Source organism: Rhinolophus sinicus, chromosome 15 (assembly GCF_057876585.1).
Source record: "Rhinolophus sinicus isolate RSI-liver-muscle chromosome 15, RSI-T2T, whole genome shotgun sequence".
Lineage (NCBI taxonomy): Eukaryota > Metazoa > Chordata > Mammalia > Chiroptera > Rhinolophidae > Rhinolophus > Rhinolophus sinicus.
The window spans coordinates 130145207-130163287 of record NC_142515.1 but is presented as its reverse complement, the minus strand read 5'-3'; the positions used below and the strand labels follow the sequence as shown (position 1 = coordinate 130163287).

The 18081-nt window shown below is 44.8% G+C and overlaps 1 protein-coding gene across 3 annotated transcripts in view; it reads right to left on the bottom strand.

The window, feature by feature from the left end:
* Nucleotides 1-17084, bottom strand: part of NDNF (neuron derived neurotrophic factor) — a 41005-nt gene extending 23921 nt beyond the window's left edge. For 2 of the 3 annotated variants that reach the window (XR_012498250.2, XM_074338554.2), the window contains exon 1: nt 16719-17084. The gene's annotated coding sequence lies outside the window, so the exon portion shown is untranslated. Of the gene's footprint in view, nt 1-15257; nt 15395-16718 lie in introns of those variants that run through there. The other variant, XM_074338555.2, reaches the window with a different exon arrangement.
* Nucleotides 17085-18081: the final 997 nt, after the last annotated feature.

Here is an 18081-nt window from a genome sequence, read left to right as displayed (position 1 = left end):
AGTTCATACTCGTATGTAGCACTTTTTCTAGAATGTGTTCGCGAACTTAATTGTTAGACCTCACATGTCTCTTATGAAAGCTGGTAGCATAAGATAGAAACTAATTTCCTCCAGGATACACACCATAATTTATCTAACACCCTCTCTATCTAGTTCTAAGACAAGAAACAACAGACTAAGAACAGAAGTGGTGAAAACCCAGCCTCCTTTTATGGAAAAGCGTCCACTCAGTTCTTCATGTTTTTAAAAGCTAATTCTTACTTGCAGAAGGTGTCAGAAAAGAGGAAGGCAATCCTGGGAGAAGTTGTAGGTAATCCTGGGAGAAGCTTTGCCACACTGGTGAGAGCACCGAAGAAAACCAACATGACTTTCGGTAAGTGAGTAAACCCAGTTCTAATCCCCTTGGAAATAATCATTGAGACTCTAGTGGTGAGCTGTAGACTTGCTGGGGGTTAAGACTATAGCATGTCAGCTATTGCTTTCATATTTTCATAGTTATTTTAGCCAGGAAGGGAAATTTTCAGTAAGATATTCCATAGAGTCCTTAAGATACCAAAAGACTAAATAAGGTCAAAAGAGCTGAATATCGAGAGAATAAGGATTTTCCAAGCACTGACCGTACACTCCAAATTGAACTGGGTGACGTGAAGGCTAAAAAGAAATACCCTAGCAATTTATAATCTACTTATAAAGACAAAAATTACATACCCAGGCAACAGACTCCAATAATGTCAGTATATTCACTCATTCACTGATTTTTTTATTCCACATATAAGGTGTCCTTGCTACATACCAGGGACTCTTCTAAGGCCCATGGAGATGTCATGAAGCAACGTTCCAGTGGGGATGACAGACCGTGCACAGATAGGTACACACAAGAAAACACCACTGGCGGCTATCCACTGCTGTGCAGAGAATCAAATCAGGCCTGTTTGAAAGTGTGGTTACTGTAGATGGAACATTTCGAGAAGGCTTCTTGGAGGAAATGACATTGACTCTGAGATATGAACAAGAGGAAGCCAGTGAAACAAACGCCAGGGGAAGAGCGTTCCAGACAGAGAAGCAGCTTGTGGCCCTAGGCTTGGGTATGATGACCAGAAAGGATGTTAGCCTAGAGCAGAGTGGGGAAAAGGCACATCCGTGGAGCTCTACACACCACACGAAGGAGTTTGCGTTCTCTTCTGAGTGGGATGGAAAGCCCTCTCAGCAGCCCAGGACCACGTCTTCATCCATGTTTTCGAGGAATAACTCTATTGTGTAGAAAATGGATTTTAGGAAAGGGATAACATAAAAGCAAGAATTAATCTCATCTCTGCAAAGGTGAAAAGATTAGATGAAGGCTACTGTGGTTGCCCACGGCAGACAAGCGATGCTTCCAGTCCGTGGAAGGGATGGAGAGGAAAGCAGATTTCAGGTGTGTTTTACACTCACCAGAATGCGCAGGTGGGTTAGAGGCAGGAAGTGAGGAAAATAGAGGTGTCAGAGATCACACCTTGATTATAGGAACACTGGTACAATAAAATGACAAAACGTAAGTAACGAAGAGACAGAGGAATCTGAGAGAAATGGAATTAGTCAAGTAGACTTTCCAGGTGGCATCAAGGAATTTATAAATTGCTGGCCATCTTAGATGCAGTTTTTAAAAGCTAATTCTTACTTACATAAGGTATTGGAACAGAGGAAGGCATTCCCTTCGTGTTACGAGAAATGTAAAGGAGTACACACTATGGTGGGAAATAGAAAGGCATGTGGGTTGAAAAACAAAACTATTGATTTCAGTTGTCATGGTGGGAAATGAGATCTGCTGGATATAGGGAAGGTAGATGAGATATGCTGGGGAAAGGTGATAAATGCACACACACTCACTCACACACACACACACACACACACACACACGGAGTTGTTTCGTGGAACTTCTATTTCAAGTGAAAGATGCATAATATCTGAGGCCTGCTCATTTGTTGAAAGTACCTGGAGGAGGAAGAAGTCTGAAGCCATATGCGTATTTTAGTTCGGGTCAGGGTTTGCTTATGGTGAGCAGGGAGCCAAGAGAGACAGACATGGCAGTAATGAAGAAAATCTGAAAAGAAAGCATTGTCATCTGATAGAAGTGACCAGGACTCTTCCTAAGCTGTGTCCAGAAGGATAGGCCACGTGAAATTTACGAACGCCCTGTGAACCCACGTCTGCCCAGAACTGGCGCTACCAGGCTCTGTACTGGAGAGCAGCCCTGTCGAGGGAGGGATCGTGAAGGAGTGGCTGATGTGACAATGACGTGGGCTCTCAGGCGTGGGCAAGGCGAGGGGCAGTGAGCTCAGTGCCGGGCAAGGAACACAGGCTAGAGGACGGGGTCATCGGGACAGTCACCAAGCTGCGAAGTCTAATACTCTAAAGGAGAAAAATCAGCCATCTTTTCAGACATTTTGTAATCATCATGGTCACTAAATACTGACTGATCAACGGACCGACCTGAATAACCAGCACATCTTCTGAACTGAGATCATTACTGGTCTTGTGATAGCGAGGCTAAAACTAAGGTTTAAACAGAATACTGTAGCCGCAGCACAAGATTCTAAAGAACGATCAGTGTCTCTGCTTATCCATCAGCAACAACCGTGAACTTGCATTGACTTCCCATCTGTCTCAGGTAATACCTACTACCTTCTTAAAGGGACCTCAAAATTCAAGAGGTTTTTATTGTTCTACTCACAAACTAACAAAACCACATATGAACAACACCAGTACTTAAATTATTCAGATTCAAAGATAGTCCTGTTCTTATGACAGATCTGGTTTTAAAAATTGCTTTGAAAAAAAAATTGCTTTGATAATTCTGCCATCTGTGTCTGCTGAACACATGGGCTGCGGCTTCCACCAAATCTTGTTCGAAGAAATCTTTCGTAATCCAGCTTCTAGTGATGCAGTAAAGGCGGCACTCATCAACAGGCAGTGACAACAGAAACGTCTGCTAAAACGGCAGGTGTGAAGGATTGCAGAGGTCATTGGCTGGTTCCAGAGAGATTTACAGGGCGCGCTGCCTGGGGCCTGGAAACATGGCAGCAAACAGGCAGTCGGGGTGGTGCTGTGCTTGGGAAGCGCAAACTTCCATGGGTAAGAGATGGCGAGTGCGTGAACACTGTAGGGATTCCAGAGAACATTCCTTATGAAGCTGAAACAGGCAGAGGTAGAAGGAGATTGGGGTAAAGGAGCCCTTCCAGCTTAGGGGCAGGAGGGCCCCTCTGAGGAAGTGCCAATTCAGCAGGGACTTGCATGGAGAGCCACAGAGTATTGGGATTGGAAGGGGCTCTTCACAGATGAGGAAACTGAGGGAAGACCGCGAGGAAGTACCCATTTGGTCTACCTGGCTTCGCATCTGGGCATCTGACTCACCTGGGTGTTCACTGTGACCCTCAGCCACCAAGGGGGACACCCTGGCAAGCCAAGGGGAATGAAGACAGGCCCTGACTCACTGAGGCCGTGACATTCCATCAGGTGAGGAACAAGTGGCCAGTGCTGAGCCCAGGGGTGCTGGGTGGGCAGTGACAGTGGTGCTTGGAGGCCCCTTAGCAGACAGAAAGGGGGTGGAGGCTGCAGCCTGGCTACTGGCTGGCACCACACTACAGAGAAGGCGGTGGGACCTCAGGAAATGAAGGTTTCCTGACAAAACCTTTGCACTGGAAGGAGCAGGTTTAAAAGTAGGAGGTGTTCTGCCAGAGGAAAGAGGCTTTCTGGAGTGAGATACCAAAAAAAAAAAAAAAAAAAAGCAAAAGAAAAGAAAAAGGCGCTCTAAAATCTCGGGGCGATGCTTTAATAGGATTGCAGCAGTGTGGTGCTTCCTGAGGGGGTTTGTACCCGTTCCCTCTGTACACCGCCAGGACGTGAACCCGTGTGCTAATGCCACTGCAAGTGCCCTGGGGACCTCAGAGGCAGATAAGGCAGAATCACAGTCCTCTGGTGAAACCAGACACTTTGATGTTTATGGTCCTTTCTTACCTCACTTGAATTACAACTATTTTTATACTTTTCTTGTCCTTAAAAAAAGCTCTTCCTAAGGCTTACATAACATGAGTTTATGCAAGTAAGTGTCTCTAAGACAAAAATTATCTTTTCCTCATCTTCACTTCCCCTACGAAGACTTTTTCAGTTCTTGCACAAAGTAGGCACTAAATAATCTGCTTAAATATATTGCTTTCAAGAAGCTTATAGCCGAGATTAAGGTCATCAGAAATCTCTCCCATCAGAAAAATCCCTAAAATGTCTGGACTATGCAGGGCAGTGGGCCTTGTTGGCCAAGGTTCGGAGCTGGTTCTTGGCTCCAGACCCACTTCCCTCCGGTGCCCAGGCACACGGAGACGTCGGTGGTGTGTCGTGGCTCCGCTGTGCCAGACGCAGGACCAGGCTGGAATCCGAGGCCGGCCCGGTCCTTCCTCTGCCAGAACGCCTCCGTACCACTGCGATGCGGGCAGACCCCTACCTGGCTGAGCCTCAGGCCCATGTTTGCTGACAGAAAACCATCACTGGTCCTGGCAAGGCTGCGGCAAGGTTCCGTGAGACGCTGCCTGAGAATCGGCTCTCACCCAGCACCAGTGCGGCCAGGTACCGACCTAGGAACCCCAGCGTTCTCTGCTTTCCGTGCCATGTCATGTCCTATTAACCATCCAATCCTGCCCCCGACCTGCCGCGCGATCTCCCGAATTTGTTCTCTTCTCAGTCCGCACTGCCAATGCCTCCAACCCACATGGTGCATCTCACTAGCTGCTCTCACACCCATTTCCTACATCTCCCCTCCACCATTTTGCACAGTGCTGACACTATCTTAACAGACGAAAATCACTTTGCTGGAAAAAAAAGTCAGACAGCGCCCCCTGACCTGGAGAACCCCGAGAACCTATACCCTCCAGCTGCTACTCTGTGAAACTCATCCTCCAAGGACCCCGCTCTGCCCCATGTTCCCAGCAGCGCGGCCTCCAGGCCAAGCCTCTGCAGCTTCTCCGGGTGGCAAACTCCTATTCATTCCTCAGGACTCGAGCATCTCCGACACCTGGAAATCTACTTGTGCCTTTTTCCATGCTCACACTTCTGCTGTAGACCATTCACAATTGTTTGTCCATATTCGTGAGATGTCACCAGGGTAGGAAGGAAACCCTCTTTATCTCCACAGCAGTTATGATGTGAGTGACACAGCCCAATACCGAGCAGATGCCCGCGACATCTGTGGGTGTGTAATAAATAAATGAACATGGAAATAATAAAATCGACTCTTGTTGCTGATTTATGGAATGTGTTTCCCAAGAGATAACATAAGCTAAATTGGAAATAAGTCCTAGATGCTTTTGATAATTTTAGAGGTGCACTTTTTTTTAAGGGTGTTTTTCCAGGCCCCATCAGCTCCAAGTCAAGTAGTTGTCTCAATCTAGTTGTGGAGGGCGCAGCCCACAGTGGCCCATGTGGGGATGGACCCCGCAACCTTGTTGTTAAGAGCACCACGCTCTAACCAACTGAGCCATCCTGTCGCCCCTAGAGGTGCTGAACTTTACCAGGCTATGGTGTGAAACCTTAAATTGGGAAGTGGATAACATGGATATCCGTTGGCCCAGCTGCCATAGTCAGTGCGTGCTGGCCGACCCAGGCAGCTGCTATAACGACACATCTTTTCTGTCCTTAAGAACCCAAAAATGTCCTGGTAAGAATACAGGGACTCTTTCTTCTGAAAACACGTACAATCTGGTTTGGCTGGGGTACATTCTGATCAGAGAACACAAATGATGTAATTCAGTGCTCCTCAGCATTTCAGGTGAACACAGACCCCCACCCCCACCCCCGATTTCCTGCTGAAATGTACATTCTGACTCAGTAGGTCTGGGTGGCCATGAGCCTTCTAAAAAGCTCCTCCAAGATGATGCTGACAGTTCAGGGGCTGCACTAGGAGTCACGGTGTCTTCCAATCCTGTAACCTGTCATCTGCTCAGAGAGCACCCTGGTTTTCATCTCGTAATTTAAGAATAACTGTAATCGATGTAACAGAGACCCTAAATAGTTGAAAGGGTTAAACCCTAAATTATTGTATGTTGTCTTGTTTCTACAAAAAGTTAAAGTAACAGCTTTTGAATATCATGTTTCCTTGAAAATAAGACCTAGCCGGATAATCAGCTCTAATGCGTCTTTTGGAGCGAAGATTAATTAAGACCCAGACTTATATTAATTTTTGCTCCAAAAGACGCATTAGAGCTGATAGTCCAGCTAGGTCTTATTTTCGGGGAAATACGGTATGTATTTCCCCTATCATCCCGTTTATAAAATCCAACTCCAAAACAAACTACAAACTTAGAGGCACCTTGTCTTTGCAGAGATGAGATAACATTCTCCAAGGACACAGGTTCCTGGCAATCCGGTAGTGTAGGGAACTTAGGAGAAAGGATAGTTAATGTATCAGTCCCCTTACCGTTTTTTCCCTAGATCTTGACTTTTCTCCTATCTTGTGTCTCAGTTGAGCTCTTCCCACGTCTTGGGTTCCTGTCAATTCAGGACTGGATTTTCTTACAAACACGAATTTAATTTTTGGCCTGTTCTTAATTCTTTTCCATCTGCCACTGTCGTGTAATTTTTATGTAGGTATGCATGTATGTGTGTATGCATGCATGCATTCATTCATTCATTCGGGGACAGTTAAAAGGCTGCCAAATTAAAACAGGAAATGATTACTGGACTTGGAGTAAGAAGATCTGAGTTGAAGAAGTTCTGACTAAATGCATTATTGGCTTTTGTGCTTTAAGCAAGTCTCTTAATCTCTTTGAGTCCGAGTTTCCTCATCTACAAAATGGAGACAATTATTCCCAGGATTGTTGTGAGATTAGAAATAATGGATGTGAATACTCTTTTAAAATTTAAAAAAGGTTCTATTTATTTACAAATAGTAAAAATCAGCTTCTCAAAGTAGTTGTAAAATTTTATTTACCAGCAAAGGACACACGTTTTGACTTGCTCTTAGAACAGAGATATGGGAAGGAGTTTCAGCATCAGATTATTTACCCAATCTATCAGGTAAAAGCTTAGGTTCTTATTCAATTAGAGACTGACTAGAAACACAGAGAAAAGGCCACAATGTTGGGTTTTTAAAAATAATCACCCAAACAGCAGGAAACTCTTAATATTCTCTTCCTTAGCCTTGATATGCCATATCTGAAAACATCAATATTATTTAATAAACAAACTGGATTAAAACTGGTTCAAAGGTGAGTGTGCTCATGCTTTTTAGGCAGTGGATCTAGCATAGGATTTAAGAGGCACGTGTTGAGACTCGAGAGCTGAGGATTAGGCTCGGTTCCTGGGATGTTCTGCATTATTATTTCTGGATTAAAAGATGATTAAAGAACAGGACATCCAAAATGCAGAGGCCATGGACAGACCCCACAGTCACTTTTAATGCTGAGTCTATAGAAAATTATAATGAAATAATACGTTCATATAAACCTACGACAAACAGAGAGAGAACAAACCACAAAATTCAGACTCAATTTTCTTTTTCATCCCTTTCCCCCCAAAAGTAAGATATACAGTTAGGTGTAGTTTTCTTTAAAAAAAAAAAAAAAAAAGTTTTAAGGAAATTGCTAAGAAAAGGCTGCAGCTGGTGAGCACTGGAGGTCAACAACGTTCAGTGGTCATTACACAAGACAGAGCTTGCCAAGAGAAAACGGTTTCGAAACTGCTTCTTTCTCATTGCTTTTAAGTGTGAATGAACTTTAAATGTAGAGTTTCTCAATTACAGATTGAATTTGGCAGCTGAAGTGTTAATGAGTGTGTGAGTGTGTGTGTGTGTGTGTGTATAAGCACTTTCACTATATGTACTTACTTAACCTATCTCTTAAAGGGTTTTAAATTCTCAGAATATTTAAAATATCATATCGTATGTATCTCTAATAACCCTCATTATTCTATTGAAATGTACAATTTCATCCATTTTGGGAGGAAATCATTTATTTAAAAAAAATCTTAGACCTGATTTAACTTCAAATCTTACCTTTCAAAAACGCTACATTATTAATAGAATAACTGTAGAGCTGAATTATTACTGTTTTAAAAAGGTATTCTGTACCTTGATTCTTTTAGTGTTGTACCTACTATACATAATTGGAATGCTTCAAAATAACAATGAGTTACACATCTCTAATAACGTTATAACTCATTTTTCTAATCTTTAATTTTCTTATTAAACTCTACTAACTGAAGAAAATATGTTTTATTTTCCAGACAATTTATCTCCAAAGTACGTTAATGGTTTTGTCTATGACACACACAAACACACACACATACACACAATCGGATTCAACAAATGGCGTATCTTAGGGCATTTTAACACCCAGATTTGAATGGCTGGTCAGTTGGACTATTAAGAGGAGGGCTGAAGGAAGGAAAGGAGATGCACCTTCAAGACCTGATTCCATGACTATCTGGAGATTTAATAAAGCAAAGTGATAAACTAGTTTACCTTTTGTGATTGGGGTAGAATTTGTGTGAACAGTAATTGGGGATGTGGGGAGCTGAGAGAGGTTTACACCAGAACTTAGAAATATTCAGAAATTGATACCCCTTTCACTTTCAACAATGTCCCCAATTAAACACCTTTTCAATCTTCTAGAAGGACAGGTATGGGCATTAGTTATCTATTTATCACTGTTAGCACTTTGTTATTCTGAACCAAAATATTCTTACTCTCAAAGACAAGTTGTTTAGGCATGACTTTACTGATTTAAAAGTGGAAAAGTATAATCATTTTCCTCTAAAAAAATTCGCTAAGTTAACTATCACTCTTAAAAAGAGTATCCTGTATCTTTCACTTTAAAACAATAAACAAACATTTAGCACACAAGCAACCTACAATTAAGACCTTGTGAATTTAGACTAAATTAGTATTTTGAATCATCAAATTATAAAAAAATACCTAAGCAAACTGTGTCCTTGTAAATTAATTTGGCAATTAATCTCAATTTAAAGTTTTTAGATATTTCCATTAAGTCTCTGAATTGAAACTGGTCTTGGATTTCTCAGTAGGAGGATATAAGATCTTCCTCAGTGGGTTCCTATGAAGATGACGGATGTGGAAGTGCCTTATTATATGTTATATATGTTACTATATAACATATATAATAATTATATGTTATTAACAAATAATTGTATTCACATTGTGAAATTCAAAGCACAGAAACATCTTCAACATATGTGAATAACAGACTTTACTGAAAATCAGTAAAATTTCAAATAAAAATTCCAAAATGTAATACAATATATATTTTTATGAGCATTAAGAAGGTTGGATAACATTTAATTCTTAGAACACTGAAATTTTCAGAAGATAATGGACTGTAATATCTATGTATTGGTAACAGAGGACTTACTGAAATGCTGATACAAATAACTAAGAATACTTGAAGACAGTGGTGACTAATTTATCTGAGAACTCTCTCAGCGTCCTGTCTACCTCCTCGTAAGACCTCTGGCTCTGTAATTCATTGTCTGTAAATCTCTTAATAGTTGTGATTAAAATACATATACTTAATATATATTTAAAAAAACTTATGGCACTCTATACTGGGATGAGTATCAGCTTATTCTAGTGGATAAATTGCGTATTTCCAATCTTTTTCTGGTGAATTTGTGTCAGAGATGATTAGAACGTCATTACTGTCATCCTGTATTTTTACTCTATAGAAGCTGTCACTTCTGCCATTTTTTTGTTCAATGACCATCTGATATGATGAGGAGAGCCTTTGCTGATATATTAAACATTTGCCAAGCTTATTTTCCTTCTTTATACATGAAAGGAAATAGAAGTAGACCTCCTGATGTTTTCTCCCTTCATCATAATGAGACATCTGTACACCATAATGAGGTACAGAGGACAGTCCCTTTTGGAGATCTCTGCTTTACAAGACTGAACGATTAGAAAGCTGGCTACCTGTTCAGTATGATTTTAGAGGCAATGGGAAACCTCTACCTCAATTGGTTAAAAACAGTATCCTGTATCGTTCACTTTACTTAAAAGACAAGTTTTTAAATACTAATATTCACTGGATCTAACCTTGCAAAGATAATCTCAAAGGTCCTTTCTAATTCCTTGATGTCAAGATTCTATGTTTTAAAATCACACGAAGGTAGAATGAAGGTGAGTTACATAATTTGTGGGACCCAGTGTAAAATGAAAATTTGTGGGGCCCAGTGCAAGACCTCTTGTGCAAAATTAAGAATTTCAAGATGGTAAAGCAGAGTATTCAACGAGGAACGGGACTGCTCACTGCTGCCCCCTAAAGCTGGCCCTGGGGATAATTTGCACTGGCGTATAGAAACTGAGAATTATCACTGGAAGAGAATAAAGAGCAGGTATATACTAGACGTAGGTTGTCCAAAGAAGGGAGAGGCTAAACGATCCCAAGGTATCTATCACCCCTCTCTCAAACTGTCTTAAGGTAGCCTCACTCCAGCCTGGCTTTATCTAGCTATTAACATCTTGATGTTAGTAATATGTCAGCTGACATCAGCTTACCCTTCTTCCCCTCCAATGGGTATTTTCATATTTCTAGGGAACACTGAAAAAAATTACCTTACAAACGAAAACTCATCTTTTTGCAGGCAGTGTTTGAGTACCAGCAGAGGCCTTGGTGATAGCTGGGGGCAGGGTGGCTTCCCCATCTCTCACAGGACCTGCCTATTAGTTCGTCTACTAGTGTGGCCAATCCTGACACCACCATCGTTAAGGCTGTTAAATTTTTATCTCTCATTTAAGAGGCAGTTTTATGTTTTCCATAAATAAGTACCATGTTTTCATAGCACAATGAAGTAAACTTTGAAGGACCCCTCGGAACTGACCTATGCGAGAGTCAGGAAGGGAAGAGATAAAGGGTTGCTGTCTCTTCTGTTTGCTAGGTGTGTCAGCCAGCACTGCTGCATCTGATCTCTGTCACCACTGTTGGCAACAGATAGCTCTTCAATTACAGGATCCAGTTACTTCTGAATCCAACCCAACGTGAAGCTTTTGATAATATCAGTGAACTTTAGTGACTGTTGTAATTTAATATGAAATTACAACATTTATTGAGCACTATTAACATACGAATAATATTTAGATTTTAATCAAGTGTGTCCCTCTGAGTAAAATTTATTTATTATTTGTTTTTCAATGTATTTTAAACAAGATAACTCAAATGGATCAAGTACATTTCTGTTTGAGTGTGTGTGTTGGGATTTGTTTTGGTATGACCAATAATTTAATCAGAAACACATTTTATTATTGGAATAAAATGCATAATGTTACACTTGGCAATGCCTGTGGGCTTAGAGGACATCTGACCTGAATAAAGGGGGTAATCAAAGCCATCCCCAGGTTCACGTGGATCACTATGGTTTCCTTTGCACTACAACGTGCTATAAATCGTGACCACCTATATTCCAGGAGGCACCTGACACACGTAGCACCTCAATCGGAGAAACTAATCCTAAGTAAATCAAGCCCTTTTACACTAGCTTTTCCCTTTTAGACATAATATTTTCAAGTAAGTACCGCAATGTTACCCCTCATTTTGTTTGTGAACTATCCAGATATGGTATTATTTATCTTTGCTCATAAACACTTGTTCATAGTTTCTATATTATAACTTAGAAAATACTCATGGCAGTTTCAAATACAAGGTAGCACACTTTATAAATCTTTCTGGGTTTAGTTTTTACTGCATATTTTATAAAACGCTACATTTCAGTCTCATTTATCTACATGTGTGTATATTAAGATATTGCCTCAGAGAACAAGATGTGATTATGGTGATTTTTAGTTGTGATGAAACACCTATCTGACTATAGTGCGTATTTCTGGATATGCCTTTACACTGTAGAATACATGCTCCCTGAGCACACAGCTGGGAGGAAAAGGTGTTGACCTTGATTTAATATTAGGGAGAAAAAAACATTCAGAGAGAAATTTGTACAGTTGCCCCCTCCTTCACTCAGTCACCACTGTGTGTGATAACGGCTGAAATCATTCCAACTAGAAGACAGACGTGCTGCCTGCTGCTAACTCGATGTCTGTTATTCGGTGCTTACATTTAACCTCACATGGCAGAGGCAGGGGCTAAGAGCTCCGCTCAAATGACTTGACTTCCAATCAGGCATAATCATGTTGTTACTGAGTTCCTTCCAAACTTTATGTAACCCCATTATTTCTAAAAATGCTTTTTTTTTTCTTTTCTCATAACTATATAGAAGGCAGCAAATTCTTTCAAAAGACTAAAGGAGACATTTGATAAGTTAAATGTATACATTCTGCCAATTTTCCTTTTTAAAGAAAAGATTCACTTCAGAGCTTTCACAAGTGAAACTAAACATAAATACTTCAGAGAAATACATGAAGCATTAAATACATGTCATGTTCAAATCTGCTTCAGGAAGAAATTAACAAATGAAAACCAAAAACTATTCAGCAACTTACTAAAACAAATTCATTTCCAAAGGCTCTGGGAATTATTGAAGGAACAAGGACGTGTAACCTGGGAAGTTTCTACACTGAAAAACCTGAGGTCTGTGGACTCTATAGGAAAGTCTAAATCAAATCTAGCTCAGTGAGTTCTTTAAAAGAATTGATGTTGTAATAAGACCCAATATCCAGCTGTTCTGTGGTCAAATCTGTCTTTTTATCTCAAAGGGAAAAATCTAAGAAACATATTGTCAGTTCATTTTTATCCCCTACTGAGCAGATACCTTACTCTTAATTTTTAAAATGCAATACAAGCACCGTCTTTTATCTTGGGTGAATTAACGTTATATATTTCATATTTTCCAAATATTTCATAATGACTAAAATGTATGGATTTGTTAGTTTGCACTTGTTAGTAAACTACCAAAAGGAACGGAGAAGGTATGGATAGAGGGTCTTTAGGTTTGGGAAGTGTCCTTAAGAAGAAGTAGCCAAGAATACAACCTCCTTTTGGCACTGGCTTAGGCACTGGTGGGCGAATGAACGGCAAATGGCAGGTGCCAGCTCAGAAGTGGCCAGACACTTGAATCTGTTCCCATACCAAACAGGCTCGCACTAGGATGGTGTGGTTTTTCCCAGAAATATAACTGCCTGTATAGTCAACATACCACTGCATGCAATAAAATACTAGCAGTTTTGTTTTTCCATGTCATATTATGTGATTCTTTTTAACAATGATAACAGCAAAGTATTTATGTTTTTCATAGGTGGAAATTAACATATAGAAGCATGATTGCCCCAATTTGCGTTTATAATCTAGGGGAAAAATAAAGCAGAATCTAGCCTAACTTCAGGGTATAACTTTGCAGAGTATTCTGAAATGGAGTAAATATTGGAGGACTTCAATTTTGAAATCAGATTTCAAAGTAAAGATTTGGTGTGATTTACTATTCAACTATAACTTGCTTAACTGTTGCTTCTATTAAATGATTGTGAGCCAATAGGGGAAGAATAAATTCTGTTCTTCAGAATAATGTTTCCAAAATAAATATTTACAGGTAATAGACATTGTTTTAAGGTCAAATGAATAATATGAGTGGTTTTTGTAGGTTACTCTTGCCTTTGACCCAATACAGATGACTACGGGATATGCTTCCTGGAGACGGACTGATGGCAACTGACACTGGCAAGGTTCATTCATTACCAGGCTGCTACTGTGGGTACATGGCCCCCCCAAAAGCAAATGAGAAGACAGGGAGAGAAACAAAGTGGGACAGAAGGCACTTCTTAGTCACTAGAATCAACTACTTTACCACTGGGAAAACTAAGGAAGAGCAATTAATATAATTTTTATCAGTGCAAATAACGTGGAATTCACACCACTCCTATGCTGTTAATTCAGGCATAATTGTTCCATTTCCATCTATTCATGCATCAGCAAAATGAAAAATTAAGCTCTGTCCTAACAACCATGACAAGAAAAACACAATCAGTTTTAAAATAAAAATTCTGACCTCTTGATAGACTGAAGAAAACTATTATAGAAATGAATATAGGAAGATAACAGATACATTTTAATTCTACCTTTCACCCTTTCATTTCAAATAATTTAAGAGTTTTATAACACATTTTCCCCCTACATCATACAGTCTGGTCAGTAAATCCAGGTGAAAAAAGTAAAACTAACTAACTAACTAACTAACTAACTAACTAACTAACTAAATAAATAAATAAATAAAACCTGAACTGCCAGGTTCAGGACACCAACTGAAAAAGTCGCTCCATTAAATTTTCTGAAGTCTGACCCACTGTGGCTATTTCGAAGGCAGCATTCCCTCAGCTCAGTCGGGATTGCCAGGTTATAACATTACTCTTTAGTCTTTCACAGTCATAATTTACCACATGAATGTTCAACAGACCCAGGACAAATAAACTGATGGTGGGGGCTGCCCTCGTTCTTAGGAGGATATTTTTCAATTATATATTTTGTTACATCTTGGAGATAAAAGCTGTATCTGCAAGTGATTAAAGATGTTTTATATTCATGGTTTCATTTCTGCTGAAATAAACGCGTAATTTAAACCACACATAATTCATAGCAATTTAGGCCCATTACAGAGTTCTAGCTTCTTTTTTATGATAGTTACTAATTAAAACAGAGTGTTACTGCCACGCTGTGCCTGCGACTTCCACATACAGGTTTAATGAATAAAACGTCCTGACATAAAAATGAAAACAATAATACAGACAAAGCTGCAAGCTGTTATGTTTCCAGCGTGTGGTAAAGATTAAGGACATTCACTGAAGTTAAGAATTGTGCAGAGAAAGCACTTGTAATTTCTTTAAAAAAAGAGTTTTGAGAGGAATCTGAAATATTACTAATTTAACTTCTGAGCCCCTCATTCCCAGCTGACCCATCCCCAAGAATTCAACCTCATCAGAATCACTTTTAAAGGATAAATGATGGGATATTTTAATATAATCCTGAATATAGGTTTAGATTGAAAATGGGAATTGGGACCGTAATTAATTATGGTGCCAAGTTTTCCGAACTTTCAGAAGCCAGATGGAGGCAAATGAGGGCATTTCACAAGACTGCAACCTTCTCAAAGTTCATCGGTTAAAACTTTGGGTAAAATAACAGTATCTTTTTGACATTTGATTAATTCCACATGCAGAGTAAGTGTGAGGAATTAATACTTTTATGGGGTTCCCACTTTCTGAAACCACTGTAACGAGAGACTGACAGAAAAAAACATATAAAAACACGCTTCAGCCAGGATTCGGGCCTTATCCTCACCTTAATAAACAATGCCTGATAATAACGAGCAACCGCCCTCAGCACCGAGCTGTGCGCTATCCGCTCTCGCTCCATCCATCACATCGTCGGGGCTGAGGGCACCACTCAGTCCCGGCAGCCTCACAAGTGCCCCCCGGAGGACGGCCGCTCCCCTTCTGCAGCCCGGGAGCTCTCCGCTCGTGAGAAGGGGGCGGAGAACCGAGCGGGTCCTATTTATTTCCATTGACGACTCCCTGGTTCTCACAGGCGCTCGGGGCCCGGGTGGGAGGAGGCGAGGAGGCGGTGCGGCGAGTCCCTCCTTCGGGAAAGAAAAGGGTCAGGGAACGAGGCGCGAGGAGGAGGGGCGGACGGGGTCGAGGGGCAGCGGGTGTGCACGGCCCAGCAGCCAAATGAAGAAACAAATTCTTTTTTGTGGTTCAGCTAGATCGAAAGATGAGAGGGAAACAAATTTCACCAACCCAACTAACTTGCTCCCAAGAACTCAGTTGGGAAAAAAAAAAAAAAAAAAATCAAACCCGGAGACGTTTGCTCAGGTTCATCGCCCGCTCAGGGTCTTGGTTTCAGGGAGCCCCTCGTACCCAGCGCAGGGGACGGACAGCGCCCCGAATGGGACCCGGAGGGGAGCGGCGACCGGCCCAGGGGCAGCTCGGCCCGGCGCAGGGGCCTCGGCGCCCACGGCGGGGAGCGGGCGCGGGGGCCGCGGGTGCAGGGAGGGGGGCGCGAAGGAAACCTGGCCGCCCCCCAGAAGCAGCAGCTGCGAACTGCCGCGGCGGAGCAGCTGGGACCCGAACCCCGCGTCGGGACTCCTGGGCGTCGGGCCGCGCTCCGCTCCGGCCCATAGGTGCGCGGACCGACTGCGACGCCGGCGGCTCCGTCCCGCGGCGGCGCCGCTCTCCCCGCAAGCGCAGGAGCGGTCCCGGGCCAGGCTGCGCAGCGCTGGGAAGTTTCTCTGACGCCGCTCGCCCGCCACGCAGGGGACGAATGAGGAGCCGGAGCGGCGGGGGCCGCGGGCGAGGCCGCCCCACACGCCAGCGCCCGCCGCCCGGAACCCGCGCCCGCCGCGCCCGCCGCGCCCCGCGCCGGCCGGACCCCTTTGCGACGCACACGCGCGCCCGGCCGGACCCCGGCCCGCAGACGTGCTCGGGCGGCGCGCGAGGGCGGGAGCCTGAGGGAGCCGCTGCCCGGTCAGTGTCCGGGCCGAGCCGGGGCCGCCGGACCGCGGGTCTCGGCGGGTCCACGGGCTGTGCACCGCGAGCCGCCCCTCACGAAGCAGCCGGGCCCGCCGCCGAGACCTGCCCACGCCCCTCGCGCCCGCCGCGCCCGGGAGCGGTCGCCCCCGCCGGCGGGGACCCGAGTGAGGGGACGCGCCTGCGCCCCGCCCCGCCGGGCAGCGCCCCGCGCGCTGGGCTCGGGTGCGGGCTGAGGCGCGGGGCGTCGGGGCGGCGTCCCCCTCACACTCACCTGAGGGAAATCTGCTCTTCCCGGGGCGAGGAAGCGCCCTCCCCGCGGCGTGGGTGCCAACGTCCACGTCCCCGCTGCGCCGGGCCGCTGAGCCGCGGGGACGGGGCGAGGCGGCCGCGGACGGGGGGAGAGCAGTCGGCTCGAGCGTCCCAACTTCGCGCGCGGCGCTGCGAACTTCAAAGGCGGCCGAGGCTGCGGCGCGCGGCCGCCGAAGTTGCCACGAAGTGCGGCGGGCGGAGCGGGCCGCGGCGGGAGGTCGTCGGCCCCGGGGGCGCGTGCGGGTCGGACGCAGGCTTGGCGGGCGCGGTGAGCCGGCCCCACGGGCGGCGGCGGCGGCGGCGGCTCGGCTCGCTCCGCTCTCTCGCGGCCCCGAGCGAGGAGTGTGTGCTGGCTCCCGAGTGTCACCGCTGCGGCGCGGAGCCCTCCCGCCGCCGCTGCCCGCCGCCCCGCCCCTCCCCCCTGCCCGCTGCCGCCCCGTCCCTCCCCCTCCCTCCCGCCGCGCGCCGCCGCGCGCGCGCACTCACGCTCACACTCTCACGCCCGGCGACCCGGCGCTGCCCAGACCTGGACCCTCGCGGGCGGCGTCGTGCGGGCGGCCCGCCGGCCTTGCCTCCCGCCAGCCAGGCGAACGGGGGAGAGGCCCATCGGGACCCCCTCCGAGCCGCGAACCCAGGGGGGCGCGTACGCGGGACCGTCGCCCCGTCAGGGAGACCCGGGTGCACAATAAAGGGTCTCGGGGTTGATTTGGGGCCGGGGCGGGGGAGACGAGCCAACTGGAGAAGGTCGGAGGCTCAAGGCAGCGCGTGCACACTGTCCCTCCGTGTCCCCCTGTCCCCCACCCGTCTGCCCCCCTCACGGCGCCGCCTGCACGCGGGGAGCGAGGCCCGCGCACCCGGCTGCTTCGGGGCTGGGACTCAGCAGATGTTTCCACCATTGAAAGGCGGCCCTGCAGGACCAGCGAGAGCCGAGCGGTGTGGGCGAAGCCATTGAGGCTGACTAGGTGGTGATGATACGAAGTTACCTAGTTAGCACCCTGGCCTGGGCTTAGCAAAACCGGCGGAAAAGTGATTCCGTGATCTCATTTTCGCAACTGCGAACCCGGTTTCCGGCGAACCTGGTTTTCAGACGCTCAGATTTTAAGTTTTCAGAATATACAGTTTGTTAAGACATAGTGTCAGTATTGTAAGCGTGAAAAATAACTCTTCTCATTGCCACCGCGAAATGAAGATAACGATGAAAATCAACCTTAGCAAAGTAATAAATATTGGAACTGCGGTCTTTTTAAATACCTGGTCACAGAGGTCCATCTAGTTAATGCAGCTCCTGAAGCTTTTGTGGCTCCTAGATGAGAATATGGCAGTAG